Source organism: Bombina bombina, chromosome 3 (genome assembly GCF_027579735.1).
Source record: "Bombina bombina isolate aBomBom1 chromosome 3, aBomBom1.pri, whole genome shotgun sequence".
Classification (NCBI taxonomy): domain Eukaryota; kingdom Metazoa; phylum Chordata; class Amphibia; order Anura; family Bombinatoridae; genus Bombina; species Bombina bombina.
Window position 1 is genome coordinate 475069518 of NC_069501.1, and position 13517 is coordinate 475083034.

General features: G+C 40.1%; 1 protein-coding gene across 2 annotated transcripts in view; it reads left to right on the forward strand.

Annotated features, from left to right (window-relative positions):
* Positions 1 to 13517, forward strand: part of STRIP1 (striatin interacting protein 1) — a 102251-nt gene that overhangs the window by 70803 nt on the left and 17931 nt on the right. The window lies entirely within an intron of this gene.

Consider the following 13517-nt stretch of genomic DNA (forward strand, 5'->3'; position numbering starts at 1 on the left):
GATAAACTGCAGTGACAGATTTTGTGGTGGGAGGGAGATTTAAAGGGACATGAAACCCACATTTGATCTTTCATGATTTAGAAAGAACATGCGATTTTAAAACAACTTTCCAATTTTCTTCTATTATCTAAATTGCTTAATTCTCTTGCTATCCTCCTTTGTTGAAAAGAATATCTAAATAGGCTCAGTGGCTGCTGATTGGTGGCTGCACATAGATGCCTTGTGTGGTTGTCTCACCCATGGGCATTGCTATTTCTTCAACAAAGGATATCTGAAGAATTAAGCAAATTAAATAATAGAAGTAAATTGGAATGATGTTTCAAATTGTATTCTCTATTTGAATCATGAAATAAATATTTTGGGTTTCATATCCTTTTAACCTCTTCACGCCATTATGCCGCTGTATTCTGTCAAAACGGCACTGGGCTTTAAAGCTGTTATGACGGAATACAACGTCATAGCCAACGGCTGTCCTGAAGCCAACTGCACTTGCAGGATTTGATCGCGGTCTGGAGGGTGTTCCTAGTGTCTTAGGGACGCCCCCCAGACCCAATCTCATAATTGAAATCTCGCGATCTTTTGCACGTTCTCGTGATTTCAATTTGTCTACATTGGAACGCTGTTCCGATGTAGACTTTATAACCCGGTCATGAAAGGGTTAAAGAGAGTTATATTGGACAATGTTTCTTCTGTTTTGCTGTTAGTAGCTGTTATTACCTAGCAGCCACCCTCTTGCATGTCTCTGAAGGGGTTAATTATTTTATTGAGGTTTAAAGGGACACTAAAATCCAAATTAAAATGTCACCATTTACTACTATTATTACATTTGCTTTTTTCTTTGGTTGCCTTTGTTGAAGAGTGTTCAGGAGTAACAATGCACTACTGGGAGCTAGCTGAACATGTCTGGTGAACCAATGACAAGCACCAATCACTTGCTCCTAGGTATGCTCTTAAACAAAGGGCACCAAGAGAACAAATCACATTTTATAATAGGCGTGTATTGGAAAGTCACCCACCTTTGCTCTCATTAGAGGCGGTTTACAAAAGTTGCGAAAACAAACTAGGCGTTGTGTGCACAGTATTGCGGAGTTAATTGCATCACATATTATAATATATAGTATTAGAGTTGGACTTGCCTAAGGGGTTTGGCTTGACGTGGGCACCATGTTCATATAAAGTTGGGTTTAGTGTGCAGGTATTTATCAACTGTAGTGTTTCTCCACCTTTTTGTAGCAAGTGCTTTTGCAACTCTGCACTTTTTTCCCTTACTGCCCCATTTAATATTTTTTATTTAAAATTCTGAACAAAAATAAGAGGTAACCATGAATAACCCAGACTTCAGATCTATGAACTAGAGAAAATCTATACACATCAGATTTGTTCTCTGTTTTCAGAAATTCATTTTAAAACCCAGTTTTACCAAATGCAGATGCTGCAAATCTGGAGACATTAGAACAAAAAATAATGAAAGCAACCTCCACACATGCACGTGCCAATTGTACTTCAATATTGAGCCTATTACATTAAAGGGAAATAAAAGCCAACATTTATCTTTCATGATTCAGACAGAGAATACAATTTTAAACAACTTTCCAATTTACTTCTATTCTAAAATGTTGTTTTCTTGTAATGCTTTTGTTGAAAATCAGGGATGTCAGCTCAGGAGTGTGCATGTGTGTGTGTAGCACTATATGGCTGCAGTTTTGCAACAATATTATACATTAGCACTGTCATGTAGTGCTTCAGACATGTGCATGCTGCCTATCTAGATATCTCTTTAACAAAGAATAACATGAGAACAAAGCAAATTTGATAATAGTAGTCAATTGGCAAACAAAAATGTTTAATTGTGTTCTCTTATCTGAACAATGAAAGAATATATTTGTGTTTTATGTCCCTTTAAGAAAAAAAGAAAAGTATAAAATCTTTAATTTCTTTTATTGTTTACGTTTTGGCACTGCTACATATACTGTATAAGTTTATAACAACCAATAAAAAAATATTTGCAAAAAAAAAAAAAAATCTTTAATTTCATATCAAGGTGGAAGTAATAATTATAACACCTTTCTGCAGATGAGGGACAGTCAAGTCCAAAATAAACTTTCATGATTCAAATAGGGCATGCAATTTTAAACAACTTTCCAATTTACCTTTATCACCAATTTTGCTTTGTTCTCTTGGTATTCTTTGTTGACAGCTAAACCTAGGTAGGCTCATATGCTAATTTCTTAGACCTTGAAGGCCGCCTCTAATTTGAATTGATTGGCTAAAATGCAAGTCTGTCAAAAGAACTGAGATAAAGGGGCAGTTTGCAGAGGCTTAGATACAAGGTAATCACAGAGGTAAAAAGTATATTAATATAACTGTGTTGGTTATGCAAACCTTTGGAATGGTTAATAAAGGAATTATCTATCTTTTTAAACAACAATAATTCTTGTGTTGACTGTCCCTTTAATTTCATACACTGTTTGTCTTATTTTACTGTGGCATACTTATATATAGTGTCACATTTCAAAACAAGGATAGGAATTCAGCACATCCAGCAAAGCCGTGCAAGTTGCCAGGGAGGAGACCTGTCCCATACAGTCAATGCATTCAAACAAAATAGCAACAGCACCAGCAATGGTTAATCTTCAACCTTTATTTTAGGACAAGAGTAAAAAAACACAAGGTTTCGGGAACTCGGCCCTTAATCATTTCACTTTGTACAGCGATACACTTTGCCTGACAGTACCCTTTATATTGTAACTAGATTCTACTGGACCAAGTGCTGCCTATCAATGGGGACTGAATTGCTGTCTGTGAATAGCGTGGGAGAGCTGTGTTTAGATTTGTATAGAGAGGGCTTGGAAAATCCCTAACCATATAAATTCCCAAATACTTGGATGTGGTTGTGAGAGAGTAGGAAATGTAAACAAGATTAGTTAATAACCAGGTGGTAATATAATTGCTGGCATGGATAGTATTAGCTCAGAGATTTTAAAGAAATAGAAAGTAGCATAGCATTTCTATTTCATCTGAGGACTCTGTACAAGCAGCTAAGTTTCTTATGGCCCTCTGTGCTTTTTGTTATAGCAGCAGGTCTGTGGCAGACATGTCACTGTATCAGTGCTCTTTCCGGATCCTAGTACGAAAGCCAAACTGAAACATATATCAGTGTATTTCACTATTGAATAGAAGCATTTTTACAAATACTTGCATTTGCCAAAATGCTTCTAGTAAAAGATATCACTGTTTTAAGTGAGAGGTTTTACTGTGCACATGAATCGTATCTAAATATGATTCAAGCACCACCATTTTGAACAGTGTGTTTGTTCAGAGAGCCTACTGGTGTCTTGTATTAAGTTGGGTCACTGCCAGCTCTGAGCAGACACAATGTTTAAAATGCTGGTGCTTGAATCATATTTAAATATGCTTTGTGTGCAAATGCAAAGTAAAAGCTCTCAGTGAAAACAGTAATAGCTTTTACTAGAAGTGTATTGCAAAATGCTGCTGGTCAAAAGTGAAATGTATTGATGTGTATTTTTTTTTTTAGGTGGAATGTCCCGTTAGGAAAGAGTTTACACATCAGCGTTTCACAACTAAACTAATAATTTGAGAACATATCATTAGAATAAAATGAATGCCCGCTATTCATGATTGCACATGCAGCAAGGGGATTAAAAAGCAGATTTCAGTTTATGGTGTATAAAGTAGTGTTCATGGTTTGCCAGCAGTTTTTAGATTACTTTTTTATACAGTTTTATTTGTCTCATTCCCAACAGTACATTTTACCTGCTGATGTGTGTGTAATTATTTGCAAACAGCTCCTTTACCTTTATTTGTTATTTGAAATAGCTATGTTTGCCTTTTGCATTACCACATACACTGAAAATATGAGTAACAAATGTTTTCTCTGTAGAAAGGCTATGTAAAAAGGAGATAATAGCACAAATTAATCTCCCAGTGAGGTGTATGAGGTTGAAAGAGATTTTGTATGTGAAATATCCGATTGTGTTTATTCAACCCCCCAGCCATAATACACGAATAAACATGAAGGAACAATTTCTCCAACATTGGTGTGTCCGGTCCACGGCGTCATCCATTACTTGTGGGATATTCTCCTCCCCTACTGGGAAAGGCAAGGAGAGCACACAGCAAGAGCTGTCCATATAGCTCCCCCTCTGGCTCCGCCCCCCAGTCATTCTCCTTGCCGCTCTGAACAAGTAGCATCTCCACGGGGATGGTGAGGAGTTTGTGGTGTTAGTTGTAGTTTTTTATTTCTTCTATCAAGAGTTTGTTATTTTAAAATAGTGCTGGCAAGACTGTTGAAACCAGAGAACTTCAGTTGGGGGTAACAGTTTGCAGACTCATCTGCTTCAGGTATGACTAGTCTCCTTCTAACAACACAGGCTAATGCTAGATGACAGTCATTTTTCCCCTCAGGGAAAACGGTAAGCCATTTTTCTTTCTCCTCAGCAAAAAAAGATAACAGGCTTCCCCTTTTTGATTTTTATGCTGGTAGACACTGTTAGGGGCCAAATCGATTGGTTTTTATTGCAATACCATGACATTTGAAATGTTTTATAAACTTATACACACTTGGGGACGTTTTTTTATTGATCTGGCTTGTTTTAGACACCTAAATCTAGTCAGGAAGGCCCCTTCACTCTAGTGTACTGAGGGAGGAGGCCTCATTTTGGAGCTTCAGCTGCACAGTTGATTTTAAGGCAGTGCATGCAGTTTCATGTGAGAGGGTCCTGTGGCTCAGAAAGTGACCCCAGAAGGCTTTTTTCTGTGGATGGTTGACCCCTAAGGAAGGTAAAAAGCTACAGCAATGCTGTAGCAGGGATTGTGGTATATAAAAACGGTTAAATCCAACAATTAGCTCCGGTTTGCTTGTTTTAAGAGCTAGAGTCTCCATATTTGCTGTGCAATACTTTCTAAGCATTAAGTCACTGGGGTCCAAATTTCATAAAAATCGGATATTGCCTTCATAGTTTTTTGAACATTCAGAAATAAAGTGTGTCATTTATTTTTTAAAGAGACAGTAACGCTTTTGTTTAAAATCGTTTTTATTGCATTGTTTGCCTGCCTAAATCTGTTTAACATGTCTGTGCCATCAGATAACCTATGTTCTGTGTGTGTAGAGACAAATGTGGTTCCCCCTTTGAGTGTGTGTGATAATTGTGCCATAGCATCCAAACAAAATAAGGACAGCTCTGTTACATTTCATAATGTTGCCCAAGATGATTATCTAATGAAGGTAGTGGGGATAGTTCTACGTCCTCTCCTTCTGTGTCTACACCAGTTTTGCCCGCGCAGGCGACACCTAGCGCGCCAGTGCTTATTTCTATGCAACAATTAACAGCAGTAGTGGATAATTCTATAGCAAATCTTTTATCCAAACTGCCAGCATTTCAGAGAAAGCGTGATTGTTCAGTTTTAAACATAGATAAAAAGGATGAACAATCAGACGCTGACGATGCCTTATCTATTTTACCCTCACATCAATCGGAATTGGCTGTGAGGGAAGGGCTGTCTGAGGGTGAAATTTCAGACTCAGGAAAAATTTCTCCACAGGCAGAACCTGATATAGTAGCATTTAAGTTTAAGCTAGAACATCTCCGCGCTTTGCTTAAGGAGGTATTAGCTACTCTGGATGACTGTGATTCTATGGTAGTACCAGAGAAGTTGTGCAAATTGGACAAATTTTTAGAGGTCCCAGTGCACGACAACGCTTTTCCAATACCCAGGAGGGTAGCGAACATAGTGGATAAGGAGTGGGAGAAGCCAGGTGTACCCTTTGCCCCACCTCCTATATTTAAGAAAATGTTTCCCATAGTAGACCCTAGAAGGGACGCATGGCAGACGGTCCCGAAGGTTGAGGGAGCTGTTTCAACACTAGCGAAGCGCACAACTATTCCTATAGAGGACAGCTGCGCTTTCAAAGATCCTATGGATAAAAAATTGGAAGGATTGCTTAAAAAGATTTTTGTTCAGCAAGGGTTCATCCTTCAACCAGCTACGTGTGTTATTACTGTCACTTCAGCGGCGTCCTTTTGGTTCGAGGAACTAGAAAGGTCGCTCCAGAAAGAGACTTCCTATGAAGAAGTCATGGACAGAATTCACGCGTTAAAGTTAGCTAATTCCTTTATATTGGATGCCGCTTTTCAAATTGCCGGCGAAAAACTCAGGTTTTGCTATAGTAGCGCGGAGGGCGCTTTGGCTAAAATCCTGGTCGGCAGATGTGTCGTCCAAGACTAAGTTACTTAATATTCCTTTCTAGGGTAAGACCCTTTTTGGGCCGGAATTGAAGGAAATTATTTCAGACATCACTGGGGGTAAGGGCCATGCCCTCCCACAGGTTAGGCATTTTAAGGCTAAGAACAAGTCTAATTTTCGTTCCTTTCGCAATTTCAGGAACGGACCGGCTAATAACTCCACTGCCGCTAGACAAGAAGGTAACGCGTCCCAGCCCAAACCTGCTTGGAAGCCCATGCAAGGCTGGAACAAGGGTAAACAGACCAAGAAACCTGCTGCTGCTACCAAGACAGCATGAAGAGGTAGCCCCCGATCCGGGACCGGATCTGGTAGGGGGCAGACTATCTCTCTTCGATCAGACTTGGGCAAGAGATGTTCAGGATCCCTGGGCACTAGAGATAGTCTCCAAGGGATACCTGCTAGAGTTCAAGGGACTTCCTCCAAAGGGAAGGTTCCACCTGTCTCGCTTATCTTCAGACCAGATAAAGAAACAGGCATTCTTACATTATATAAGAGACCTATCAAAGATGGGAGTGATAAACCCAGTCCCCTCCGGGGAACAGGGTCTAGGTTTTTACTCAAACCTGTTTGTGGTTCCCAAAAAAGAGGGAACTTTCAGGCCAATTCTGGATTTAAAGATTTTAAACAAGTTCCTCTGAGTTCCATCCTTCAAGATGGAAACCATTCGGACAATCTTGCCGACAATCCAGCAGGGTCAATATTTGACTACAGTGGATCTAAAGGATGCGTATCTGCATATCCCAATCCACAAAACTCTTCATCAGTTCCTGAGGTTCGCCTTTCTGGACAAACATTTTCAGTTCGTGGCTCTTCCATTCGGTTTAGCCACTGCTCCCAGAATTTTCACAAAGGTGCTAGGGTCCCTTCTAGCGGTCCTAAGGCCGAGGGGCATCGCTGTAGCACCTTATCTAGACGACATCCTAATCCAAGCGTCGTCTCTTTCCAAAGCATGGGCCCACACAGACATTGTGTTGGCTTTTCTCAGATCTCACGGGTGGAAGGTGAACATAGAAAAGAGTTCACTGTCACCGTCCACAAGGGTTCCTTTTCTGGGAACAATAATAGATTCTGTGGAAATGAAGATCTTCCTGACAGAAGTCAGAAAGCTAAAGCTTCTAAACGCTTGTCGAGTTCTTCATTCTATTCCTCAACCCTCCATAGCTCAGTGCATGGAAGTAATAGGCTAATGGTCGCAGCAATGGACGTGGTTCCTTTTGCTCAAATTCATCTAAGACCATTACAGCTGTGCATGCTCAATCAGTGGAATGGGGACTATACAGACTTGTCCCCCCAAATTCAAGTAGACCAGGTAACCAGGGACTCACTTCTCTGGTGGTTGACCCAGGATCACCTGTCTCAGGGAATGAGTTTCCGCAGACCGGAGTGGGTCATCGTTACGACCGACGCCAGCCTCTTGGGGTGGGGCGCGGTCTGGGACTCCCTGAAAGCCCAGGGCCTATGGTCTCGGGAAGAGTCGCTTCTCCCGATAAACATTTTGGAACTAAGAGCAATATTCAATGCGCTCCTGGCTTGGCCTCAGCTAGCGGAAGCCAGGTTCATAAGATTTCAGTCGGACAACATAACGACTGTTGCGTACATCAATCATCAGGGGGGAACAAAGAGTTCCCTAGCGATGAAGGAAGTAACCAAGATCATCCAATGGGCAGATAATCACTCCTGCCATCTATCTGCTATTCACATTCCAGGAGTAGACAACTGGGAGGCGGACTATTTGAGTCGTCAGACTTTCCATCCGGGGGAGTGGGAACTCCACCCGGAGGTCTTTACTCAGTTAACCCAATTATGGGGCATTCCAGACATTGATCTAATGGCGTCCCGTCAGAACTTAAAGATTCCTTGCTACGGGTCCAGATCCAGGGATCCCAAGGCGACTCTAGTGGATGCATTAGTGGCGCCTTGGTCGTTCAACCTAGCATATGTGTTTCCACCGTTTCCTCTCCTTCCCAGGCTCATAGCCAGGATCAAACAGGAGAAGGCCTCGGTGATTCTGATAGCTCCTGCGTGGCCACGCAGGACTTGGTATGCAGACCTGGTGAATATGTCATCGGCTCCACCATGGAAGCTACCTTTGAGACAGGATCTTCTAGTACAAGGTCCATTCGAACATCAAAATCTAGTTTCTCTGCAGCTGACTGCTTGGAAATTGAACGCTTGATTTTATCCAAGCGTGGGTTTTCAAATTCAGTGATAGATACTCTGGTCCAAGCCAGAAAACCTGTGACTAGAAAGATTTACCATAAAATATGGAAAAAATATATCTGTTGGTGTGAATCCAAGGGATTCTCCTGGAGTAAGATTAAAATTCCAAAGATTCTCTCCTTTCTCCAAGAAGGTTTGGATAAAGGGTTGTCAGCTAGTTCTCTAAAATGACAGATCTCTGCTTTATCTGTCTTGTTACACAAACGACTGGCAGCTGTGCCAGATGTACAAGTTTTTGTTCAGGCTTTGGTTAGAATCAAGCCTGTTTACAGACCCATGACTCCTCCTTGGAGTCTAAATTTAGTTCTTTCAGTTCTTCAAGGGGTTCCGTTTGAACCTTTACATTCCATAGATATTAAGTTACTATCTTGGAAAGTTCTGTTTTTGGTTGCTATTTCTTCTGCTAGAAGAGTTTCTGAATTATCTGCTTTGCAGTGTAATCCACCCTATCTGGTTTTCCATTCAGATAAGGTTGTTTTGCGTACTAAGCCTGGTTTCTTTCATGTAATTAGCAAGAGTCCATGAGCTAGTGACGTATGGGATATACATTCCTACCAGGAGGGGCAAAGTTTCCCAAACCTCAAAATGCCTACAAATACACCCCTCACCACACCCACAAATCAGTTTTACAAACTTTGCCTCCTATGGAGGTGCTGATTTTCGTTTCAGTACTGTTTTGGCTTTCTACAAACATGTAGATGAGTGTCCTGGGGTAAGTAAGTCTTATTTTCTGTGACACTCTAAGCTATGGTTGGGCACTTTTTTAATAAAGTTCTAAATATATGTATTCAAACATTTATTTGCCTTGACTCAGGATGTTCAACATTCCTTATTTTCAGACAGTCAGTTTCATATTTGGGATAATGCATTTGAATCAATCATTTTTCTTACCTTAAAAATTTGACTTTTTTTCCCTGTGGGCTGTTAGGCTCGCGGGGGCTGAAAATGCTTCATTTTATTGCGTCATTTTTGGCGCTGACTTTTTTGGCGCAAAAAATCTTTTCTGTTTCCGGCGTCATACGTGTCGCCGGAAGTTGCGTCATTTTTGACGTTCTTTTGCGCAAAAAATGTCGGCGTTCCGGACGTGGCGTCATTTTTGGCGCCAAAAGCATTTAGGCGCCAAATAATGTGGGCGTCTTATTTGGCGCTAAAAAAAATATGGGCGTCGCTTTTGTCTCCACATTATTTAAGTCTCATTTTTCTTTGCTTCTGGTTGCTAGAAGCTTGTTCCTTGGCATTTTTTCCCATTCCTGAAACTGTCATTTAAGGAATTTGATCAATTTTGCTTTATATGTTGTTTTTTCTCTTACATATTGCAAGATGTCTCACGTTGCATCTGAGTGAGAAGATACTTCAGGAAAATCGCTGTCTGGTGCTGGAACTACCAAAGCTAAGTGTATCTGCTGTAAACTTTTGGTAGCTGTTCCTCCAGCTGTTGTTTGTATTAATTGTCATGACAAACTTGTTAATGCAGATAATATTTCCTTTAGTAATGTACCATTACCTGTTGCAGTTCCATCAACATCTAATGTTCAGAGTGTTCCTGATAACATAAGAGATTTTGTTTCTGAATCCATCAAGAAGGCTATGTCTGTTATTCCTCCTTCTAGTAAACATAAAAAATCTTTTAAAACTTCTCTTTATACAGATGAAATTTTAAATGAACATCATCATTCTGATTCTAATGACTCTTCTGGTTCAGAGGATTCTGTCTCAGAGGTTGATGCTGATAAATCTTCATATTTATTTAAAATGGAATTTATTTGTTCTTTACTTAAAGGGACAGTATACTGTAAAATAGTTTTTCCCTTAATGTGTTTACAATTGCTTTTTTTACCAAATGCAGAGTAAAAAATGTATGAAAATTAGCTTTTTAAGGTTTATTTCTGTATATTAAAGCTCTGATTTTGTGCTTTGAAGCCACAGCCTAATAAAATAGGTTGAGCTTGTAGGTATAATCAGATCTCATTACTGTATCACATTGTGCACATATACCTGCTTCTTTATCTTATATCTGTCCTTAAAACAATCACCAATGCTTTGAGAGAACAATGGAAAATCAACATTTTATTCCCTTATCTCACTGGGAGTGTAATTTCTTCTGCTGGCTGTGTTTACAAAGCTTATCTATAGCTGGTACGCCCGGCCACAAACTTTCAGAATAGGTGGGGATACCACATGCTAAATTAACAATTTCAAATGCCAATATAAGGGTAAAGGAGCTACTTGTAAACAATTTAATACACTCCAGCAGGTAAAGTGGATCATTGGGAACAAATTAAAGGGGAGAAATGTTTTGAGTAAACTGTCCCTTTAAAGAAGTACTAATTGCTTTAGAAATTGAGGATTCTGGTCCTCTTGATACTAAATCTAAACGTTTAGATAAGGTCTTTAAATCTCCTGTGGTTATTCCAGAAGTTTTTCCTGTTCCTGGTGCTATTTCTGAAGTAATTTCCAGAGAATGGAATAATTTGGGTAATTCATTTACTCCTTCTAAACGTTTTAAGCAATTATATCCTGTGCCGTCTGACAGATTAGAATTTTGGGACAAAATCCCTAAAGTTGATGGGGCTATTTCTACCCTTGCTAAACGTACTACTATTCCTACGTCAGATGGTACTTCTTTTAAGGATCCTTTAGATAGGAAAATTGAATCCTTTCTAAGAAAAGCTTATCTGTGTTCAGGTAATCTTCTTAGACCTGCTATATCATTGGCTGATGTTGCTGCAGCTTCAACTTTTTGGTTGGAAACTTTAGCGCAACAAGTAACAGATCATGATTCTCATAATATTATTATTCTTCTTCAACATGCTAATAATTTTATCTGTGATGCCATTTTTGATATTATCAGAGTTGATGTCAGGTTTATGTCTCTAGCTATTTTAGCTAGAAGAGCTTTATGGATTAAAACTTGGAATGCTGATATGTCTTCTAAATCAACTCTACTTTCCATTTCTTTCCAGGGTAACAAATTATTTGGTTCTCAGTTGGATTCTATTATCTCAACTGTTACTGGTGGGAAAGGAACTTTTTTACCACAGGATAAAAAATCTAAGGGTAAAAACAGGGCTAATAATCGTTTTCGTTCCTTTCGTTTCAAGAAAGAACAAAAGCCTGATCCTTCATCCTCAGGAGCAGTTTCAGTTTGGAAACCATCTCCAGTCTGGAATAAATCCAAGCCTTCTAGAAAAGCAAAGCCAGCTTCTAAGTCCACATGAAGGTGCGACCCTCATTCCAGCTCAGCTGGTAGGGGGCAGGTTACGTTTTTTCAAAGAAATTTGGATCAATTCTGTTCACAATCTTTGGATTCAGAACATTGTTTCAGAAGGGTACAGAATTGGTTTCAAGATAAGACCTCCTGCAAAGAGATTTTTTCTTTCCAGTGTCCCAGTAAATCCAGTGAAAGCTCAAGCATTTCTGAAATGTGTTTCAAATCTAGAGTTGGCTGGAGTAATTATGCCAGTTCCAGTTCTGGAACAGGGGCTGGGGTTTTATTCGAATCTCTTCATTGTACCAAAGAAGGAGAATTCCTTCAGACCAGTTCTGGATCTAAAAATATTGAATCGTTATGTAAGGATACCAACGTTCAAAATGGTAACTGTAAGGACTATCTTGCCTTTTGTTCAGCAAGGGCATTATATGTCCACAATAGATTTACAGGATGCATATCTGCATATTCCGATTCATCCAGATCATTATCAGTTCCTGAGATTCTCTTTCCTGGACAAGCATTATCAGTTTGTGGTCTGCCGTTTGGCCTAGCTACAGCTCCAAGAATTTTTTCAAAGGTTCTCGGTGCCCTTCTGTCTGTAATCAGAGAACAGGGTATTGTGGTACAGTATTTCCTTATTTGGACGATATCTTGGTACTTGCTCAGTCTTCACATTTAGCAGAATCTCATATGAATCGACTTGTGTTGTTTCTTCAAGATCATGGTTGGAGGATCAATTCACTAAAAAGTTCATTGATTCCTCAGACAAGGGTAACCTTTCTGGGTTTCCAGATAGATTCAGTGTCCATGACTCTGTCTTTGACAGACAAGAGACGTCTAAAATTGATTTCAGCTTGTCGAAACTTTCAGTCACAATCATTCCCTTTGGTAGCCTTATGTATGGAAATTCTAGGTCTTATGACTGCTGCATCGGACGCGATCCCCTTTGCTCGTTTTCACATGCGACCTCTTCAGCTCTGTATGCTGAATCAATGGTGCAGGGATTACACAAAGATATCTCAATTAATATCTTTAAAACCGATTGTACGACACTCTCTAACGTGGTGGACAGATTACCATTGTTTAATTCAGGGGGCTTCTTTTGTTCTTCCGACCTGGACTGTAATTTCAACAGATGCAAGTCTTACAGGTTGGGGAGCTGTGTGGGGATCTCTGACGGCACAAGGAGTTTGGGAATCTCAGGAGGTGAGATTACCGATCAATATTTTGGAACTCCGTGCAATTTTCAGAGCTCTTCAGTCTTGGCCTCTTCTGAAGAGAGAATCGTTCATTTCTTTTCAGACAGACAATGTCACAACTGTGGCATACATCAATCATCAAGGAGGGACTCACAGTCCTCTGGCTATGAAAGAAGTATCTCGAATTCTGGTTTGGGCGGAATCCAGCTCCTGTCTAATCTCTGCGGTTCATATCCCAGGTATAGACAATTGGGAAGCGGATTATCTCAGTCGCCAAACGTTGCATCCGGGCGAATGGTCTCTTCACCCAGAGGTATTTCTTCAGATTGTTCAAATGTGGGAACTTCCAGAAATAGATCTGATGGCGTCTCATCTAAACAAGAAACTTCCCAGGTATCTGTCCAGATCCCGGGATCCTCAGGCGGAGGCAGTGGATGCATTATCACTTCCTTGGAAGTATCATCCTGTCTATATCTTTCCGCCTCTAGTTCTTCTTCCAAGAGTAATCTCCAAGATTCTGAAGGAATGCTCGTTTGTTCCGCTGGTAGCTCCGGCATGGCCTCACAGGTTTTGGTATGCGGATCTTGTCCGGATGGCCTCTTGCCATCCGTGGACTCTTCCGT